The sequence below is a fragment of the Pogona vitticeps genome, chromosome 1, assembly GCF_051106095.1.
Source record: "Pogona vitticeps strain Pit_001003342236 chromosome 1, PviZW2.1, whole genome shotgun sequence".
Taxonomy (NCBI): domain Eukaryota; kingdom Metazoa; phylum Chordata; class Lepidosauria; order Squamata; family Agamidae; genus Pogona; species Pogona vitticeps.
This window is the reverse complement of record NC_135783.1, coordinates 162,062,514-162,068,513: the sequence shown is the minus strand read 5'-3', so window position 1 is coordinate 162,068,513 and position 6,000 is coordinate 162,062,514. Positions and strand designations below refer to the sequence as shown.

Sequence of the window (6,000 nt, the reverse complement as noted above, 5' to 3'; positions counted from 1 at the left end):
AGGAAGATACTATGCATACCTTAAAAACTACATCTCAGTATCTGTTATTCTGAGACTTAATGTTTCTCTGAGCAGAAGGCTTTATCAAAGCAGACCGCTATAGAATTAATAACCATGTGTCTGTGCGTATCTTGGAGTGGGTGTGGAAATACTAGAGACATCTTACATTTTGTGATACCTATTCTTTTAATGTGTGTGTGAATTTTGTACCAAGTCAGAAATGTCTTGCAGTGATCCTAATGGGGTTTTCAAGATAAACAAGATATTTAAGGAGTAATTTTACCTGTACCATATCCCCCTTCAAGAGTTTCCATGGCCAAGCTGGGACGTGAACCCAAGCCTCTTGAGTCCTAATAGATTGTTCTGTCCACTACTCTAATTTGGGTACCATTCTGTTTCTTCTGAAATAGGGATGAACATGCAAAAGGCACTTGAGAACCAAGTCTGTGTCCCTCACTTCCTTTGAAGTCTTCACCAAATCTAAAAGTGGCGATTTTCTGCTATTTTTTAAAGTAAGCAGGAAGTGCCACAATGGACACTTCTGGTTCAAAAAATATTTTACTTGTGGGGCTTTAGGGGACTCCTCCACCCCCATCTCTCAATGAACAAAATGCTGTTCCTGGAGGTCTGGAAGCAGAAATTCTCAATTTATCATTTTCAATAAATAATATTTTTAATTAAGAGTTGAGACAACTGCACAAATGCCCCTCAGTGCCCCATGTAATCCATGTAGTTTGCCCACCCCATTATAAAACAAGTATACGTGGAGAGGCAGTGAGAAGGCAGACACAGGAGCATAGGAAGCTGGTTTATACAGAGGTCCATCTACCCCACAATGCAATAACTAGCAGCAGTTCTCAAGGGCTGAAGATAGGCGTTTTTCTTTAGTTTACCTGGAGATCATGGAAAATTATCTGGCATTTTCTGCCTATATGTGGTCTTCTGTTTATACCCCTTCCCCTTAAACATGTTGCTTTGAAAATAATAGTTTTTAAGAGGTAGGGAATGAATTTAAAAATTGTGCAATAATAAATTTGTTGCAGGTTGAGAATGCTACAGAGAAAGCGTTAGCCAAATATCGTAATGCTTTCCTATGTTGTATATCTTTTCCCCTTCATGGATTGCTGCCTTGTGGCGAAGGGGCTTGAGTAATTCAGAGAAGCAATGGGCTATGCCATGCAGGGACACCCAAGACAGACAGGTCATAGTGGAGAGTTCTGACTAAACATGATCCACTTGGAGCAGGAACTGGCAAGCCACTCCAGTATCTTTGCCAAGAAAACTCCATGGACAAAAACACAAGGCTAAAAGAGATGACACTGGAAGATGAGCCCCTCAGGTTGGAAGGTGTCTGACATGCTACTGAGGAAGAGAGGAGGACAAGGACTAGTAGCTCCAGAGCTAATGAAGTGGTTGGGTCAAAACTGAAAGGACACTCAGCTGTGGACATGCCTGAAAGTGAAAGGAAAGTCCAATGCTGCAAAGAAAAATACTACATAGGAACCTGGAATGTAAAATCTATGAACCTTGACAAGCTGGATGTGGTCAAACAGGAGGGCAAGAATAAACATTGACATCCTAGGTGTCAGTGAACTAAAATGGTGTGAATTCAGTTCAGATAATTATCATATCTACTATTGTGGGCAAGAATCCCGTAGAAGAAATGGAGTAGCCCTCATAGTAAAAGAAAAAGAAAAAAAGAAAAAAGAGTGGGAAAAGCTGTACTGGGATACAATCTCAAAAATGATAGAATGATTTCAATACGAATCCAAGGCACAACTTTCAACATCACAGTAATCCAAGTTTATGGACCAACCACCAATGCTGAAGAGGCTGAAATTGGCTAATTCTATGAAGAATTACAACACCTTCTAGACCTGACACCAAATTAAGATGTTCTCATTATAGGGGACTGGAGTGCTAAAGTAAGGAGTCAAGAGATAAGAGGAACAACAGGTAAATTTGGCCTTGGAGTTCAAAACAAAGGCTGATAGAGTTTTGTCAAGAGAACAAGCTGATTATCACTAACACTCTTTTCCAACAACAAAAGAGGCGATTCTACACATGGGCATCGGCAGATAGGCAATACTGAAATCAGATTGATTATGTTCTCTGGAGCCAAAGATGGAGAAGCTCTATACAGTCAGCAAAAACAAGACCTGGAGCTGATTGTGGCTCTGATCATCAGCTCCTTATAGCAAAACTCAAGTTTAAACTGAAGAAAGTAGGAAAAACCACTGGGTTGGTCAGGTATAAGCTAAACCAAATCCCTTATGAATACACAGTGGAAGAACAGATTTAAAGAACTAGATTTGGTGGGCAGAGTGCCTGAAGAACTATGGATGAAGGCTCGTAACATACAGGAGGCAGCAACAAAAACCATCCCAAAGAAAAGGAAATACAAGAAAGCAAAGTGGCTGTCCAACAAAGCCTTCCAAACAGCAGAGAAGAAAAGGGAAACAAAATGCAAGGGAGATAGGGAAAGTTACAGAAAATTGAATGCAGACTTCCAAAGAATAGCAAGGAGAGACAAGAGACCCTTTTAACTCCTGTCATCTGAAGATGCTAGCCACAGAGACTGTTGAAACATTAGGAAGAAAAACCTCCAGAACATGGCCAAACAGCCCAAAAAACCTACAACAACCGTAAGATCTAGAAGCATTTCCCATGGCCACTGGTGAAGTGGAAAACTTGCGATATTTCCTCCCCTCAAGAGTGAAATGGCCTTGTGAAAAATGCTATTCTAATAATAATTTTCAGAAGGTTAGCTTTCTGATGTGGTTGCGTTACCTCATGAAAAGGTCCCTCGCATAGTAATTTATTGACTCCATTGTTCTGAGTAGTGAGGTGGGCATGGGGAGTCATGTTGTGAAGATTCTTTTGCCTCATAAATGGCTTTTTAAAACTCCAATTTCACATTATTTTATGGGTGGTGATGGATCAGATTAGCAGTTCCTGGCACAGTGCATAAGGTGCATTTAAGTTAGTGTTTTCTCTTTGATTTCCAGCATAAAGGTTCCTGTTTCCAGCCCCCGACTGGCTGAGGGCTTCTGCTTTATGTCAATGCATTGGTGCAGTGACACATATTCTCCAGTGATTAGATTAGCACTGGCAAAGCCAATATGAAAAACCCACACAGATTACCACTGTCACCCACAGTAATTACATTTATTCATTTCCACTTAGCTGAGTTTTTACAAGCTGAGCAAGGGGCCAAATAAGCAATAAACACAGAAGCAAGAAATTAAAATGCTGCTCTGTTTGCTGTGAAAACAATCAAACCATCATCTTTCTTTAGGCAGTTCATTCATCATCTGGGAGGGCCATGCTGTGATGATATGCAGGGATGGAAGCCTAATGTTATTACATGTAAATTCACTAACATGAAATTACTGCCCCTGATGTGATTTCACTAATAAATTAGTTCATTTCCACCTTTTCGCAAGAGAGTTTAGAGACTGTAGAGAATTGTACATGTTTCTTGTAATCTCCCTCAATTTTTTCTTAGCTAAGTTGGTGTCTCTGGTTGTCCTTTCCTCTTTTTTCATGTCCTACTTCTGTTTTATTGTATTATGTCATTGCCCAGAGGAAGCCAAAAGAACTCCATAGCTTGGGTAATAAAAGACTTTTTAAGGCCCATATAGCTCTTCACGCTGTTACACACCCATGTATACCCTCTAACATCTTTCTCAGTTTAAAAAAAGATGCAGGCACTTGCCAGCTCTGTCACTTTCCATGAAGTCAAGAGAGCTTGACCTCTTAGAAGCAAAAGGCATATGTGTAAATTGCAGTTGTCCAAATTTGGTTTTGGGTGCAAGAAGGCTAGTCTGCACCTGAGATCAGATTTCCTGGTCACGTTTACTAACTGCCAAATCCAAGAGCTCACCAACATTCTTAGTGAGCAGAATCAAGAGAACTATTAGGGGGGAAAAAAAGAGATTGCCTTCAGAAAAACAAAGTCTGGGCCAAATAAGAACCAAACAAAAATAAAAACCCACAAGTTTGCCCACAGATGTTGTTGTACTGTGACCAGTTTTTAACTAAGAATAACATAGAGATATTTTAATTAATTAAAAAGCCATCTTGTTCCATATTCCCATATGTGGAGCTCTAACTGCAGAAGATGCCACCGTGGTCTGACTGCTCAATTTATTTATTTATTTATTTATTTATTTATTTATTTATTTATTTATTTATTTATTTATTTATTTATTTATTTATTTATTAAATTTCTATCCCGCCCATATAGTCATTTCGACTACTCTGGGTGGCATACATCAAACATATCTGGTCAAGCAACCAGATACATGACCACATGTGTCTGGCAACTCATGAGATTTGGCTGGTAGCTTCTTCTGTTGGAGCCTCACACTCATAAACATTGAACAGGATACTGGCTCACATGTTTAACTTTTTACTCACTCAGCTTCTCAGCTGTTCCCTATCCTCATTAGGTACTTATTTAATGCCCGTGTCATCCAAATATCAGACCTTGGGTTTCCTGATTCTGATGTATTTAATTTTTTTTTTAACTTCTGGTCTTAATATTATTGGTGATATACACTTGAAAAAAAAACATTTTCCCTCATGTACTGGCTGTTTATGTTTATCCTTTGTGTGAATTTCCTTTTTGTTTTCCCTGTTAGTGCCAAGACCTTTAGCTTAAAATGTCCAAATTGGACATCCAGTTTGGACCTTTTATTCTTATGGTAAAAGTTACTCACTGGCATTGTGAAGTACTAAACAAGTTCCTGATATTTAGTGGCACTTCCATTACAAGAACTTTGCCAGGGATCAGGAATAATGGTCCAGTTGCTGCCCTGAAGCTCCAGTATCCATTCTACCTGGCCAAATCTATTTATTGCTAGACAGTGAGGGCTGTGCCCACAGAGCCTGGTGAAAGACCAGTCAGTGATGAAGTGAGCTTCTCTTCCATGTAGATATCTTTAGATATCAAAGTAAAGGTGATGAGGTACTGAAATACATTGTCTGGAAGTATAATAGACATTTCTGGTAAAGTTTTGTTGAACATGAAGGAGCCAACATATATGACACTTCTGGCAGCAATTGTTAGTGCTTTTGATTGCCACTGCAGAATTTGTCTCCATAGCCCACCTCAGCATACTTCTGTCAACATTGTATGCCAACAAGGAGAAGATCTTGTAGTGATATCTGATTCAGCAGAATGGTTGCTGAAGTGTGTATAGTAGCCAACATGCATGGATACCACTGCAGACAACCCCCTCTGCAAGTGGCTCTTTCATATGAAATCAGTTATCTGAGTAGGGTTGTGAACAATTCTAGGAGTTGTAGTTCAAAAAGACAACCTTCTAGTTTGGATTCAAGTTCCAACAGAAGAGGACTGATAATCAAAGGTCTTCAGTTCATTTTCAGTTGCATAAGCAGAGATGACAGAGCATCATTTTTAAGTTCTAGTTACCATTCCTTTACTGGCAGGATGACATGACCCAAGATTCTCCTTCCAATTCCAGGTTCCTGTTATTCAGTGAGCTTACCTGCTAAGCTGTACCAGTGCTTGGAATCTGTTTGTGACCTAGTTACTGAAATAATCTGAAACGAGAAAGCATTGCTCAGTACTGGACCTTCAGAGGAAATAAGACAAAACCCATGAAAGAAATTTTGTGTTTACTTTTCTTTATTCTTGGTATAAATCTAGGCACGTCTCCTTTTTGCTGAATAGTTTTGTTATGCTTTTTGGAAGCACTGCTGGAGTAGATCAAACACGCAGTGGCACAAGGGGTGTTGTTTTCCTGCTAGTGTATTTGGAGGCCTCGGGTTGCTTATACAGCAAAATAAAACATTGTTGGCTTCTTTTTTTCTCTTCTCAGGCTCCATTAGGAATTTGTCTTACAATCCAGTTGAGGCAGGAAGCTCTTTCTTTTACTAATCAGCTGGTCCTATCAGGCTCTGAAGTTCATTCAGAATTTCCCTGTGTGTATATTGTGAGAAAAACAAAACAAAACAGCGTATGTTTGTTTA

The 6,000-nt window shown here is 39.4% G+C and overlaps 1 long non-coding RNA gene across 1 annotated transcript in view; it reads right to left on the bottom strand.

Annotated features, from left to right (window-relative positions):
• Positions 1 to 1,164: 1,164 nt before the first annotated feature.
• LOC144583623 (uncharacterized) overlaps positions 1,165 to 6,000 on the bottom strand; it is a 29,153-nt gene continuing 24,317 nt past the window's right edge. Inside the window, exon 2 of the long non-coding RNA XR_013537527.1 lies at positions 1,165 to 5,950. This is a non-coding gene — a long non-coding RNA (uncharacterized LOC144583623). The remainder of the gene's footprint in view (positions 5,951 to 6,000) is intronic.